The following is a 16,431-nucleotide window of genomic DNA, read 5'->3' as shown; positions in this document are numbered from 1 at the left end:
GATCCCCACTGGCAGATTCACGCTTGGGGCCAATTGGGCCCCAGGGATCCAGTGTTGATGCGGAGTGGAGCCACTTACAAGCCTCTATCCTGGATTTCTGTGAGAGAGATGCTGAGGCTGTTGGGCCTCATGGCCTCCTGCATACTGCTTTTAACATATGTCCATTAGCATATGCCGGCTCTGCAGTGAGACCCGAAGTTCCAGTGGGCACAGCATCAGAGGAATCTCTCCGACATGGTCCAGATCTCGGAGGAACTGTGAAAGATCTTCAGTGGTGTCTATCAAACCGCGATTGGGTCAGTGGCAGACCCCTCTCCTTTCCGCAACCAGAGTTGACTGTAGTGACCGATATGCCACTCCTTGGATTGGGCGGTCATCTGGGAGAGGATGGAGATCAGAGGGCTCTGGTCTCTGGCAGAGTTTGGGCTTCACATAAGTCCCCAGATCAGGATGCATCTTCGAGAGGATTGGAGGGTCCTGCACCTGTACCTGAGGACCCCTTCACCTTTATGTGTGAAGATTGAGCAACAATAGTTGACAGTTTTTGACCTTCCTCTCAAGGTCTGATAAATTATTCTGGCAGCCAGGCATCCCTCCACCAAGTCTGTAAATGTCTGCCGCTGGGATAAATTTGGGACGTGGTGTGCATCTAGGAACCTCAGTCCTCTTTCTGCACCACTTTCTCAGGTTCTTCTGTTTGTTTTATTCATGGCCCATCAGGGCTACGCTCTGGGCTCAGTTAAATGCTATTTATGGGCCATTTAAGCATATTTGTGGTTGCCAAGCCGACCTTCTTTGTTCAAGTCATCCTTAAAGTTTTGCAACATATGTCCCAATGGGACTTAAACCTCTTCTAGACCTTTTTAACATGCGCACCCTTTGAGCCTCTGCACAATTGCCCTCTCCGGTTATTGACCTTCAACATTGCTTTCCTAGTGGGCATTACATCAGCCAAGAGGGTCAGCGATTTGCAACCACTCTGTGCATGCTCCGTACACCACCTCCTATCCCACCACATGCCTCCTTCCGAAGGTTGTGACTCCTTTCCATGGCGGCCTGAACATCATGCTGCCTACCTTCTTTGCTCCACCTCACAAAGAGAATGAGAGACTCCATCACCTGGACCCAAAAAGAGCCTTGTCATTCTACCTTGATTGCACCAAAGCATTATGGATGGACAATCAAATCTTTGCAGGGTATGTAGGGGCCAAGAAAGGGAAGGCTGTGCAGGAACAGGCCATCTCAAGATGGATAGTACTCTGCATAAAGATCCTCTGCGCAGTGGCCAAGAAGTACACCCCTGAAGGCTTGCTTGCATTCCACAAGAGCCATGGCTGTGACCGCAGCATTAGCCCGCGTTGTGCCTGTCCTGGTCATCTGTCTATTATCAGTGTGGGCATCTTTGCACACGTTTACCAAGCACTACTGCCTGGACACTTGTATCAGACATGACATGCACTGTGCCTGTTCAGTCCTGCAAGACTTCTGGTTTAAATCAGTTTTCCAGACCCACCTCCAGGGAGGCATTGCTTGGGTATCTATTTTAAGGTAAGGAATCTGCAGCTAGAACCTCTATCAGATGAACAAGTTACACATCCTTGATAACACCTTATGTGGTAGAGACTCTGTCTAGCAGCAGATTCCTTACCAACTATCCCATTCTCCCCACTCTGTGAACATATTACTGTGTAAGAGTCACCCTTCTAAGGGCCTTAGATTTCACACCAGTTGTAATTTCACACCAGTTGTCAGTCTTTATTGTGACTCTTCGATCCTGGAGTGGAAAGTCGCTAAAGGAACTGACATCAGCGCTCTGGGGTGGCGCCTATATAGGCACTGTGCATTTAATTTCAGGCATGGAGGACGCTGAAGCGCAGCCAAACGACACCACCTATGGGCGTGCAAAGGGTACTTTTAGAAAACCTCCGGATCGAGTCTGATACCTGGGGAATATTCAATCTGCGGCTAGATAGAGCCTCTACCATATAAGACATTTCCTTAGGTAAGTAACTTGTTAAACATATCTCTGTTTTTCTTTTAACATTTTTTGGCCCAGAAAATTTCCACTAGAAGGCCTTGTACTTCAGCTGGCACAGAACTGCAGCTAGAAATGCTTTACAAAATCCGATAAGCTCTCCTCTGGTCATGGATTTAATGACCCAGGAGACTTAATGTTTTTTGTGTTTTTTTTTACAATTGCTAAAGGTCTGCTTCACTTCCTTGAGCCCATCTGCCCCCACACAATATTTAAAAAAAAAACATTTGTGGGGCTAAAGGCCCTTTTTGGTGTGGAGTGGCTTGCATGTATTGTTCGTATTAGACTACTTAAGTTGTCATGTTTCTCGTAGTGCCCTGTGCCACACCTTTCTATTTTTCTGCTAATGTGTGAATGTGCTGTATTGGTTATTACGATAGGCCCATTAGTGCCCATCGTAGTATTACGATAGGCACTAATGCCCTGCAGTCTGTACAGTTTGTTCCAGGGTCGTACATGAAGACCATGATGTCACTGTTTTCTTTCTTTCTGTGCTCGCTAGGAAACACTCTATTTTAGCTAGACGAAACCAAATGAGCTGCTCTGAGCATCTGCCACAGTTAAGAACAGTTTTATTATATAAACAGCTTCTGTGTTAAAGCTCTTTGGGAGAAACATTTCCATGCTTGAAATTATCACACGCCAGCTGCAGACTGTGACTGAGATGCAGCCTTGCTGACTCTGACCTCCATTCTGCTATGGAAGATTACTGTGTACTGTGACTGGCTTTGTGACACCTAAGACCAAGGACTAGAGGTTAGACTGTCCAAGTTGATCTAACAGAATTATGCTACTGATATGCTCTCTTAAGTATAGTGTCGGTAAAGATAGTAGTAGGCAAACATTAGCAAAAATTAACCTGATTAAATTATTCATCCTGTTTACCATTCTAACAATGCTGTTTACAGTAATATGTCTTATCTTTCTGCAGCTCATGCTTTTTATGCAAGAATATGATCATTTCAATAAATGTTTGAAGTTGTATTGCTGTATCTTTCTTGTGTTTAACTTGGGGGTGCAAGAGTGACAAACGAAAGGGTTAGATCTATTTCCACTGATTGCTTGGGAATCATAGAGTGTCCTGTTCGAGGATGCCAACACCACCTGTTACCTTGTTTGGTTTAGGGGTTAGATGTTTTACTGTGAGCTAGCCGAAATCCACACCAACAGTCACGGATAGTATTTGTGGGCTAGGTCTCTATACTATCAGGTTTGTGTTGGTGTTGATCTAAAACATAGTCCTGCTATATTTATAAGAACCGTATAACATGGTGCCGCCAACGTTGTAGCTGAGGTACTTATTTAATGAGTCTTGTGAGTAGTTTTCTCAGGTATGCCCAAGGCTCCTTTTCACCTTTGCACGGAGACATACATGTTGAAAAGGATCTATCCTCTTCAGCTTAAATGGAAGTACCTATTTTTTTCTATAGGGTGTTCAACTTGGAACCTTTGAAAGGATCACCCCACTGTAGTATTTACCTTCTTTGAATTCCATTAATTAAAAATGGTAGCAGGATCCTAGTCTGACTAGTCAGAAAACATAATGACACCAGTACAAAGTGGGGTTCCAGGCAATATTCCTGTAAATTGTAGACCGGCAATAACTGAACTTTACATGGGCTCGTTAACATCGCTGGAGACGTCACCTTTTGGCATATGAAAAAATAGTGATGTCTGAGGTCCTGAGTACATTAAAGGAACCGAAATATATCAAACATAACATCACGAAGGAAGAAAGACAAGCCCTTACAAATCTCAAGAACAACCAATCAATTGTAATAAAAACAGCGGATAAAGGGGGTGCCGTTGTCGTACAAAACAGAGAGAATTACATATCTGAAATTCTACGCCAATTAAACTGTGAGGACAGCTATACCAAAATTCCAGGAGATCCAACCAAGGAGATCGGCAAATTAATAAAAGATCTAACCACTCAAGGCATGGAAAATGGCTTCCTAACAGACCCTGAATTTCGATTCTTGAACAACCAACATCCAAGAATCCCAACCATATATACAATTCCAAAGATTCATAAAGACTTAATCAATCCACCTGGAAGGCCTATTGTATCTGGATGTGGATCAATTTTGGAGCCCATAAATCAATATTTGGACAAATTTCTCCAACCGTTTGTTCTGGAAACTACTGCATACCTTAGAGATACTACTCATACAATCCAAATATTCGAGAACCTTCCACTGAATCAGGAACAACTGTTCGTAACGTTAGACGTCTGTTCCCTGTATACAAGTATACCACAGCATGAGGCTATAGATGTAATAAAAAAGACGCTCAACACCAGGGAGGCCCCGCACTGGGTACCTACAGACTTTTTAATAGAGCTGTTACAAATAGCGATGACAAGGAACTACTTTATGTTTCAAAATCAGTTCTACGTCCAATGCAAGGGAGTGGCGATGGGCGCCGGCTATGCTCCTAGTCTGGCGAACCTATATATGGACGACTTCGAATGGAAATACATCTATCCTGAGACCAATCCATATTCCAACTGTATTACAAAGTGGAACAGGTATATAGATGATATCATCATGATCTGGAATGGAAGTGAAGAACATCTAAATACCTTCCTGTCCTGGCTGAATGACCGCTCGGCAGACATCCAATTTACGATGGCTTGGAACCGAGAAGCATTGCCATTTTTGGATCTAACATTTGAGAGAGAAGACGACAAGGTAACAATGAGTTTATATAAAAAACCCACAGATCGCAATACATTATTGCGATATAACTCCTACCATCCAAGAAGTCTACGAGATAATCTACCGTACGGTCAATTTCTACGTATACGTAGAAATTGTACCAAGCGAGGGGATTATTTTAAAGAAACAGACATCCTGATCACGAAATTACGAGACAGAGGATATCCTAAGGGCCTATTGAACAGAGCGCGTAAAAGGGCGTGGTATAGACCGAGGGAAACGTTACTTGAACCAGTGGAGAAACCTCAGGCACAGGAAAGATTGATATGTGTAACCACCTTCAATACGAGGAGTCATGATATCAACAAAATAATTAAAAAATACTGGAATTTGGTGGGACCTGAGATTGGAATAAAAGAAACGCCTATGTGTGCGTACAAGAGGGCCAAAAACATAAAGGACATGGTAGTCTCTTCATTTCTGGATACCCCGACCAACACTGATATCAGGAGTCAACTATCATTGCCTCCCATCACTGGACACCATAGATGTGGGAGCTGCAAAGCATGTAAATATACCAAAACAGGCAATTCTTTCATCAATGGCAACAAGACTTACACAGTAAAAAACTTCACAAACTGCAATAGTCAAAATCTGATTTATGCCATTAGATGTCCTTGCCAGATGATGCACGTGGGCCAAACTACTCAACGTATTAAAAACAGGATCTTACAACATCAGAGTAGGATTAGGTGCAAGGTTCAGGGTGCCCCCCTCGTTGAACATTACAACAAGTCTAGCCATACACATGAACAGTTGGAATGGTGGGTTTTAGAAAAGATCGAGCTACACCAAAGAGGAGGTGATATGGCCTCCCTTTTGAATTACAAAGAGTGTCTCTGGATCCATATCTTAGACTCTGTGGCTAATGGATTGAATAGTCAGGAAGAAACTTGCATGCAAATGAGTAGACTGTAATTCTGTTTCATGTACCAGTTATTCTGCATTGCTGTAGATAAGGTTCGAGTTATCAGCATTTATGCGTGAATATTACATGTAGTTATATTGCCTACAATTGAATGTTCACAATGTGTCTCTAACTAAATTGGTCCAAAGCATTTGTAACTTCATTGAACATGTTAAGTATATATGCCTGTGGATGCCTTTAACATTCTTGGATATGAGGATCCTTACAACAAAATTCTTCTGATGAGGCCGTCCAAAAACATTTTTGAAAATATGAACTATGGGCCACGTATGCATGTAATGGAATATTACTACCTTCCCACATGGATTTGTAACTGAAATAGATTTAGGATTAATTAAGGCTAGAACCCACGGTCAGCCCGGCCGCTACGGTTACCTCGAGTTAACCGTGGACACAATGACCAAGGTGCACCTCAACAACTTACGCGTCAGTCATGACGACCGTTCAGTTACACGAATAGGGTGTAAGGATGCTACGCACAACACTTTGACGTGGTGCGGGTCACGAAACCCTGACGTGGTGCGTGTCAGACCACCATTGGACCTCTGTCCAAAACGCTCTGTATGACTAGCGTCACGAGTCTACAGGCGTGCTGGAATGCACGCAGACCTGACGTAACCCATGAGTGAAACGGAGTCAGACGCGAGTCGGCAGTAAGGATTGACTCGCGCGTTGCAGACAGACGGCTGCTGTTACTGCTCCTTAAGTAAGTGTAAAAAGATTAGCTCAGGCGAACTGACATTTTGCTTAGGACCGCCGTAGTACCTTTAACAAGTAAATAAATAGAGTAAACTCACTAACGTGAAAATAATTACCCGTCTAGGTGATCGCGGCTGCGGCACTACAGACTCGAAACTTTCACCCGAAGGTGGCGTTTCATATAATAAGGTACATGTTCACATGAACCTGTGGGTCACTGATTAAGTATTTATGAAGAATAGAGCACTGAACGTTGCTTAAATAAATTACAGATCCAACGTCCTGAAAAATCTCCAAAAGACATTAACCGATCTGCAGCTTCCAGATCCTATTTGTACACCGGATGGTGACAAATTCTTGAGGTATGCGATTAATGGAACCCTTAAATCTAAGTATAAGCTAAAGCTTGAAATATGGGACGCTAATGATATTAATAATTTACAGAACCAACGCTAGAACACAAGAATAACGTGTGTAGAGGCAGAAATAGGACGCCTAAACCAACCCCCCCCCCCAAAATACGAATTTTCAGGTGAGCAATTCAATAAAGGTTGTTATCACCCACTTGTCAATTTCACACACCCCGTACTAAAACAGGCACGCCTTTTTTAATTGTAGGTTGTCCCCTCTTCTCTTTCGTCCTGATGAAGACCCGAACTGGTTGCTAATAAGACAGCACCGCACCCCAGGGTCGAAACGTCGACGTTAACTCTCCAATTGGTCCTTGCTATATCCCAGCAGAAAAATATAAATAATTGTACTGTCTGTGGAAATTGAAACCAATGTTGGACCTGTACTTCTTTTAATCTTAGCTGTAAAAATTGTTTCACTGTATTATACACTTAAATCACTTGATCACAATTTATTCACTTGTGCACTTTGTTTTGAAAATCTATTGTATGGACAACCAATTTTTAAGTGTTGAAAATTAATTTCTGTAAAGGATTGATGAATAACAACCTCTCTTTTTCGATAAAATGTGTGGTGTGTGATTTCCTTATTCAAATACTTCCAAGTATAACTAAGTAAGAAAAGTTATAAGAATATATGTTGTGCAACTAAGAAATTGTTCATTTTCCGACAGAACCAATTTTTGTTTATCACCTTTGTGGTTGAGGCAGACAACGCTGATAAATGTGAAGTTTGCTATTCCTTTGTAACATACCCTGCAGTTGATGCTAACATACGCACATTTCATACATACACTGAATCAGCAGTTCTGCCTGCAAATAGACCTTATGAATACTTAGAAATACTACTAAAATTTCAGGAACATCAAAATTGGTTCCGAGGCGCCCTCCCACACATGCCACAAAATGTAAGACTGGATCTTCTCAGTAATGAAGGGAGAACCTTGCCAGTCTTAGCTGGCTACACACCATTAACAAATACAGCAGCCTTAAATATTGGCAAAGTACGTGCTTTATATAATCACTTAGTTAGACAATATAGACGTCTAAAGCAGTATGTTATGCCCCGGCAAGGGCTGTTAAAGCTAGACTGCCACAGTTAGCTGTGCCTACCATTAGTCCCGTTACTATTAACGCCATTGTGGGTAAAGTACCCACCAAATGGGAGAAAATTCTGTTTTGAATTGCAGAAAAAACAAACCAGCTTGAAGCAGTGTTTCCCCATACTGGACACAAAGATAAACTTAGAATTCTCACTATGTGTCTTCCACTTGGTATGGTTGTACAAAATGAAGATTGTGCAACATGGGGTACTCTTTTAGCTGCCACATATACCTAAACACATGGCACCCCATCATATGCTGTTTTGCCCGAAGTGCTATAGCAAATTCAAAATGAATACGGGACGGCTCCTGCTTGGATTTTGGGATGAAAATAATTGGCAACTTTGCCCCAGTATGTTATGTTATATGATTTGTAAAGCTCCTCAATGATTTTAAGTAACATTAAAGGGGAGGCTGCAATGTTGGCAATTACGTTGGAGGCTCGCAACTATTCCTGCAGCAAATCAGGAAAGCAAGCTCCGAAAAAAAAATTCTTAGACCTTTGATTCTATAGATCATGATAACTTGGAACCAGGCCTGGTAAGGCACAACTTAAAATTAAATCTGATTCAGATACCACCAAGCAAATACCTGAAATCAAAAACCGCTTGGATAAAAACAGAGTGGATATCTGCAAACAGGATTCCACTTAAAAACATTTTAATTTACATAACCATGATATAATTGAACCTGATAGGTATCAGTTTTCTGATACACCTCCCTCTCATTCCTTTCAGGTCTTTTCAGACCGATTGTCACAGAGAGTGAGATAAGGCGAACACCTACAGGAAGACTACGTGAAACCAAAAAGTACACTCTTCTGGCGTCATCATTTACAAGGAAGAGAAACTTCCACAACAAACCTCAGATTTTAAAAAGAAGAAAGTGTCACAAATACTTTGGCTGCTTCTCCTCAACAAGACGTGAGCGAAAACCCTGCTTGACCCACAACAGAAGTCGCAATAGTTTGCCAAAATCTGCAAGAATTTCTGGTGGCAAGACACACTGATGACTATGTTCAAGTTGAAATGCCAGACCAGTGGCTGAGCTCTCCAGACAGACTATATGATTTGCACATCCAAATCGAAGGCTATATACGGAAAACCAATTCAAGTAATATTCTGGCAGAATTTATCAAATATTTATGACTTTCTCGTGGCTGAAGTAGATTGGCCATCTGAGTTTGTTAGAAAAGTCCTATAAGGAAAGGAAGTAATATTACCATCCTTTTCAGTTCCTGTTCCTGAGGAAGTAAAAGAAGCGTATGCCCCAGAATGGGTTCTAGCACAAGCACCTGGATTATATCCCAATCAAGCCAGCTGGAATAAGGAATCACCTTATCATATAATACTCATATGGTCTATCCCGCAAGTACAACCACTATACCCTCAGGAGTGAGGAATTTTTGAAAATGTGTACTTGTCTAAGGGACAAAGTGATACAATAATCTAATAGCCCTGTAACGAAATCCACTTGTCCCACGTACTCTATAAAACAAGTAGAGACATAGGTTCACACTAAAGAAATTGGAATAAGTACACCTATACTTACACTTCCTCCCCCCTCTCACTATACGTTCAAAAACCTCTTTTCCTCAGGCTCTGTACCCATTGCCCACTTTTACTACAGGTTCACTTCCTCCTCTCTCAGCAGAGGTATATGCCCCTTCTAGTCTCTCAACAGGCTCCAACTCCTCGACTCCAAATCCCTCCCTTGTCAACTGCTGCATTAAAGGTACTGGGGCGAGCTGCAGAAAATCACTGTGGGAACTCGCACTAGCCTTACTTCAACCAACCTTCCATAGCGCACATTAGACGTTTGCAGGGTTGAATGACTACTATTCTTGGCTGCATTTTAAAAATTGTAAATACTGTTGTTGTTTTAAGAAAAATAACAGCTTTTTTAAAAATCACTCACCTACCTATGTACTCACAATCCCTAAAAGAACTACAAGGACACTCTCCCCTCCACGTACAAGGAAATTTCCGGAGACACAGGCAGAGCAAGTATGCTGGCCTTTAAGCCTATTACAATGGAAGAATCACGTCTGGCGATCGTGTCAATTAAATCGGGATCTCCCTTCGATCCTTGTCCCCTACCCTATTCCACACTCTCCTAGATATTGTGAATCCCAATATAAATAACACAATCAACTCTTCCCTTTCCTCAGCAAAGATCCCCGTAGAGTGGAAACTGGCTGCAGTAAAACCACTCCAAAAGAAACAACTGGCGGATCCGACTATTCTCTCTAACCTACTCCCCATCCCGCTCCTCCCTAGTCTGTATAAGCAGACTGAAAATGCATCAACAGGCAACTTACAACATTTTTGGAGAAAACCAATACCCTGCACACTAATCAATCAGGTTTCAGAGCACAACACTCCAGAATCCGCACTATTGTATACAACGGAAACCCTGAGAGCAGCCCTTGACCAGGGAAAGAGAGCAGTCTTAGTATTATTAGACCTGTCGGCTGCTTTCGATACGGTCTCACGTGTCATTCTATTAGACCGTCTCGCATCATATGGCATATCTGTCACTGTGCTAGAATGGATTAAGAACTTCCTGCAAGATCGCCGTCAAGTGATCACATTAGGTCAATATAATTCTCAGGAGAATGCAATTCTGTCAGGGGTTCCCCAGGGCTCAAGTCTTAGCCCGACCCTCTTTAATGCCTATATGTTCCTGCTGATTAAATTATTATTGTCCTTCAATAGAAACACCATCTCATATGCGGACGATACGCAGCTAATCCTGGTCTTAGATAATAATACTACCCTGGCGGAAGAAAACCTCCGCAACTGTCTCACCGCGACTTTCAGTTGGATAAACAATAACCACCAGAGGTGTAACTCGAAAAAAAATTACATTTTACCATTAGGTCAACAAAATATTTTTTCGCCCAAACTCTGGTGGCAGGAAAATACTACTCCTCCTCCAAACACAGTAAACGAGGTCCGAAACCTTGAAATACAATTTTACATTACGCTATCGTTTAAACTGCCATCCCTGGCAGTTGCCGGGACCTGTTTTCACATCATAAAAAGCCTCAAGAAATTCTTTGATCTTTTTCCCATCGCGGCAAGGCAAACTGTCGCCGTTGCCCTTATCACCTCCATGCTAGATTATTGCAATAGTCTATATGCAGGAACTAATAGAGCAGTACTGCATAAGCTCCAGATGGTCCAGCATGCAGCTGCACGGTTGGTACTGAAATGGCCCAGGCGATCATCCGCAACAGCGGCACTGAATATCCTACACTGGTTACCAATTTACAAACACATTCTGTTTAAGGTCCTCATTATCACTTTTAGGGCCTTCCATTCTCGGGGCCCCCAATACCTCCGAACTGGTTTCAAGCCCTATGTTCCCTCCCGAAGCCTGAGATCAGCAGATGCCAATCTGCAAAAAAATATAATACGCCTTCAGATTGGTTTTAAAGGGAGGAAAGTCGCTCATGGTCTTAGGTTCAAAGGCCTGGAATAAACTCCCCCCAAAACTCTGCCAAATTACATCAGAGTCCCTGTTTAGGAAGGCACTAAAAACCTGGATCTTCAGTGCTCAGGACACTATGCAAAACGCTGATCTGATTTCCCATCCAAACCGTCTTGCAGTATACCACCTCTTCTTTCCTTCGGAGCTTCCGTTCTCAGCTCCTCGGAGTGATAGCCGCGCTATATAAATATACCATTACATTACATTACGTTGGCCTCCACCCTTTGATCACATACTGCTCACTTTCGTTAACCCTTTTGTGATTTGTACTCCGCTAAGAGCTGTGAACAGTCCCTTTACCTTAACCACCCACTTTATTTTCTGCCATCGAGCAGCCCATCAAACTGCCCACACAGTGACACCAGCAGTGAAGACATGTTGTAAAGAGCTGCACAGGTCCAGACATGTACAGCCTTAATTTGACCGGTCAGGACGAAGATGTCAATGCAAAAATAGCGGTTTTAAAATTGCATTGAAGAGCCAACACTTTCAAATACGATTTTATTTATTCCAGATGTTGTTGGGCAAAACTAGGTGTAGGTACAGGCCAGTAAGAAGATTAGTGATCGACAGGAACAGGTAAAGTGTCACAATAGAACCTGGGGGGATTCTTGGGGTTCAGGACTCCCTTCAGCAGATGACAGCAGTAGGGCTCAGGCAGGTCCAGTTGATGCTGGGTGGTTGCAAGGAGGCTTATGGAAGCTGGTTGTGTCCCTGTACCTCAAATAGGAGGTCTGCCATCTGACACCTGGAGTCTGTTTTTGGGAGCACCGGTGTTCAAGGCAACCAGGTCCTGTCTTCCTTCTTTGGACAGCAGGGCAGTGCTTCTTCTGAATCTTCCACAGGTCCAGTAGTGTTCGATGAGAGATTCTGAAGGTGCCATCTTTATCTCCAGTGCCAGCCAGTGGGTGGGGAATGTCCCCTTTGTCTAACCTTCCCACTTTTCTGCGTTTGGAGCCAAACTGTCTAGGGTAACACAGGGCAGATAGGCCTAGATGTGAGCTGCATTTGTTAGTGGCAGGGCAGGCATCCCTTAAAAGTTAGGATGGGGTGGGCAAGCACTGAAGCTACCCTTGGAAACTCAGAAGGCTAAGTGCAATCCCCTCCCAAGACATCCTGCTCGGGAGGTAAACACCCTGCACCACACCCAAAGCCACTTTTTGCTATAGGTCTAGAATGAATACACACACACAGGAGGAACCATTCATAGTCCTATGACCGTGTAGACTGACTGAAAAATGCCACCTTCCTAAATGTAACCAATACAGGGGGATGGGGGACAAGGAACTGGATTTAGGTCCAGTGGCTCAGGCTCCTGAATAGTAGATAAGTCACTAAGGAGAGTCACTGTTCTTGGGATTAGAGTTGGGAAAGAAGGTTGTTTCTAGAGAAATGGAAAGGAGTCAATGAATCTTTCACTCGATGCCCTCACACACCCGAAGGATGTCACGCTTCATTATGAGGCAGTGCTCCTCCCTTCCGTTGTTAAAAATGCCTTTCATAGGGATGGTGAGTGTATGGTAAAACAAACACTCCTGACTGTATATTCAAGTTTGTTATATGCATCCCATAGAATACAGAATACATGCACTGAGGGGAAGTAGGCAGTGGCAGCTGGTAAGTTTTGGAGGCAGGGGGGCGGACGGGACACACTCTGACGCACACATACACATAACACTCAACACAATGTATTCAAACACACGCAAACATATCTATTTACAACACTCTTCACCAAACATTCATACATTTGGCGCACGCGCGCACAGAAACACATCCATTCACAACGGTCTTCACCAAACATTCATTCATACATACACGCACGCATACACCAAACAGATTAAAAGAAACACATATACTTATCTGCATCCAGCTCTGCCTCGAAGGTTCCGGGAGGCTTGGGACTGCTGCTCCCTCATTGGCTGTCCTAAGGTCAGTCAATGAGGGAAGGCAGCAGTCTCAACATCATCACAGAGTGGGATAGGGTCAGTGAGACTGCTGAGTCCGTCCCCACTTTGTGATGAAGTGTCACTGATTGACTCTTGACCTTGGGCGCTTCAGGGCTTAAAAAAGAAGCACCCAGATGCGAGGCAATCAGTGACGCTACCCCTCGTCATTGAGGGGAGGACCTCGGGGACCTTTGCTAAGCTGAAGACGTCACACCCACAGGAGCTGTGACTTACTCAGACCAGCAAAGTTCAGCTCATGCAGCCAGGAGCCTGCGCTAAATACGCATATCTGGCTCCTGGCTGCTTGAACTGAAATTGAACAGTGTCTATCAGGCTGACCTTTGTGCAGCCTGACAGACACGGTTCATGAGGGAGCGAAAGGTGGAGGGGCATGGCCCCTCCGCCCAAATGGAACTTAGCAAACACTTCTGGCTTTTCTAGGCCTTGATGTTTGAATGAAGCAGAATCAATTCTTCCCATGTTTCCTTAGGGCACTGCAAATGGTTGTTTAAGTTTTGGTTGGCGGAAGAGACCAAATGAATAGAAGTTATTGCAGTTTGAACACTTGGTGACAATGGAATGTTGTTTCCAACGAAGATGTATGTAGGCTGACTCTGTGCTAAGTGTTCATAAGTAGCAGATGGAAGGTAATAAGAGTGGGAGAGTGGGCATCTGGTATGAACTGTAAAAGGGCAGCACTGCAAGATGTTTTGCAATCTGGATAAAAACATTTTTTAACTTTGGTTTTAAGTTTATTCTTTAATTACTCTAAATAATTTTGGATCTCCCTGAGCCCCGTATATGATTCTGTGAGGTGGTAAATATTTCATTTTTGGATTTGTGTTGTTTAAGCCACGCACAGCCTTTGGTGAACAGGAACTGACCTTTTCCCCAATAATACCTTTACTGAAGTATGGTGAAGAATGTAAACTCTAGTTATCTGATTTCCAGAAAGGATAGGAACATTTTTTCAAGTGTGTAGTGCCAGGCAGGAGCTTCGAAGTCTTCATGCTCTTTGATTGTAGCTTGATCATTACTGTAGTAAAGTGGCCATAGTGATTCCAAGTTGAAGGTTATCAAAGTTATAATGGAGATGTTGAGTGGAGCTGCACAAAGACTTTGTTACAGCAGCCCTGATGGGATATCGTCATCACTTGTAGCAAAATCGACTTTTGTGATGGGAGGATCTGTGAAAGACTTCCTTCAGAATCCGCATAATGTAGATGATGTGCTTCACAACAATGACCTGCAGCACAAATGAGAGATCACTTTTGAAACTGATGTCTCAAAGTGTGAACTGGGTGTGTGTGTGTGTGTGTGTGTGTGTGTGTGTGTTTCTGCAAGAGTCTTCTAACCACAGATTCCTCACATTGTGAATTTCCCACAGGCGCCAGACAGGATCTGGAAGGTTTTCATAGCAACTCCCTTGTGTGCCAGGATGTGGCATTATGTGGCTCTGTGCAGGGCCTGTCCTTCCCCGGGCACGTTCTGGTCACTATAGCTGCTGAAATTGCACGCTAACATCAGTGCCTATCTTTTTTCACCTTCCGACGAAGATCCAGAGATTGTTTCCACAAATTTGTCAGACTTGATGGAGTTTTTTCCCCTCATAATTTCCAGTGTGCAAAGGCCACATCCCCTCCTAAAACTACAGGATTTACTTCCAAGGAGAACTGCCACAAGCAGATGTCAGTGACAGAAGCACAGGAGATCTGTCTCTGCTGTCGGAGCTTCAAGCATGATTATGCATGGTTCAGCAAATGCTTCAAGATGAATCACAGAGTCACCTGTGACTGCGAATACGAGTTGTACGTCATGGTACATCATCAGAAGTCGAAAATGGCCCAGTTCTGGTTAAGTGCAACTTTATGATGATGAGAACCTCTTTCTGGACTTGCAAACACCAGTGTCTTAGATACCTCCCCTGATACTGGCCGGCACCCACTTCTTCAAAATATAGCCACACCAGAGTCTGCCTTCTTTGCCACAGGGCTAAGGAGGGTGGCCAAAATCTTGGATCTCACATTACACACCATTGAGATTAAAACCAATATCTGAAAGAGACACCTTAGTGATAGATTCCTCACCTTAGAATGTCCCCAGGCATCAGACTGGATCCGGAAAGTTTTGCTAGCAGTACCCCTGCGTGTCAGTAGGTGGTGTCCTGCTGCTCCGCGTCCGTCGTTGGCGGCGTAAGCGCCGAGAGGATGTCACGGAGACCACTTAGGCGCCACCTATGCGCACTGACGTCAGTTCTTTCTTTTTCCGTGCCAGCAATCGCAGATCCGGATAGAACAAGTACCTTAGTCACTTTTTGACTACTCTTTTGAGGCTTTTGTCTCCCTTTTTTCCTTCTGGTGCACGTAGGGATGCCTGGCTTTAAGTCTGGTGGCACAACAATAAGGGGGAAACCCTGTGTCCCTCAGAACCTGGGTATTAAGCAACAAAACTACAATCATTCCGTTGGGCGCAAAAATTATTTTTCACATGAACATAAACAATTTAGATCATCATTCAATTGTGATACCAAAGGAACACAAACCAAACAACAATTTAAAAGACTATTAATTCATCCATGTCAAAATTAGACAAAATATTTATGTTGGTACTCTTAAGCTGTCCAAGTAAACAGTGACATATAATACAGTGTAATAGGTACTCAGTGACTGTGGTGATGTGAATGCATTTACAGATGTGTGTGAAATATTTACAGGCTAACAATTATAATTCACAGTTAAGGGAAAGGTAATTGAAAGAAGAAAGGTCAGAACAAATTAAATCAATGTCTCAGGTAGACGGCCAAATTGCTCATCATTCACAACCATGAGACTTGATGTGGCTGAGCCAACATGTAACGCCGACATTCGACCCTATCGGCAGCCTAATTCTTAGATGTCGTGGCGGGTCTTCTTCAAGGCTAGGGGGTGGTGGACAGCTCAACTTGAGGTTTGGAATCCCTCAGGGGAACCTCTTCCAATCAAAGACAGTGGGTGCCGGATAAGAATCAGGTACCCAACACGTTCTGTATGTCGTGGTTGGAACAATTTATCTCGAGTGACCTCCTCCACTTGAGGCTGATAGATTTCAGGGACCGG

The 16,431-nt window shown here is 43.4% G+C and overlaps 1 protein-coding gene across 2 annotated transcripts in view; it reads left to right on the top strand.

Annotated features, from left to right (window-relative positions):
- Positions 1-16,431, top strand: part of SPART (spartin) — a 343,637-nt gene that overhangs the window by 36,973 nt on the left and 290,233 nt on the right. The gene's annotated exons all lie outside the window — the stretch shown is intronic.

This window comes from Lissotriton helveticus, chromosome 8 (assembly GCF_964261635.1).
Source record: "Lissotriton helveticus chromosome 8, aLisHel1.1, whole genome shotgun sequence".
NCBI lineage: Eukaryota > Metazoa > Chordata > Amphibia > Caudata > Salamandridae > Lissotriton > Lissotriton helveticus.
The sequence above is the reverse complement of the archived record's forward strand: the minus strand, read 5'-3'. Positions and strand labels throughout refer to the sequence as shown.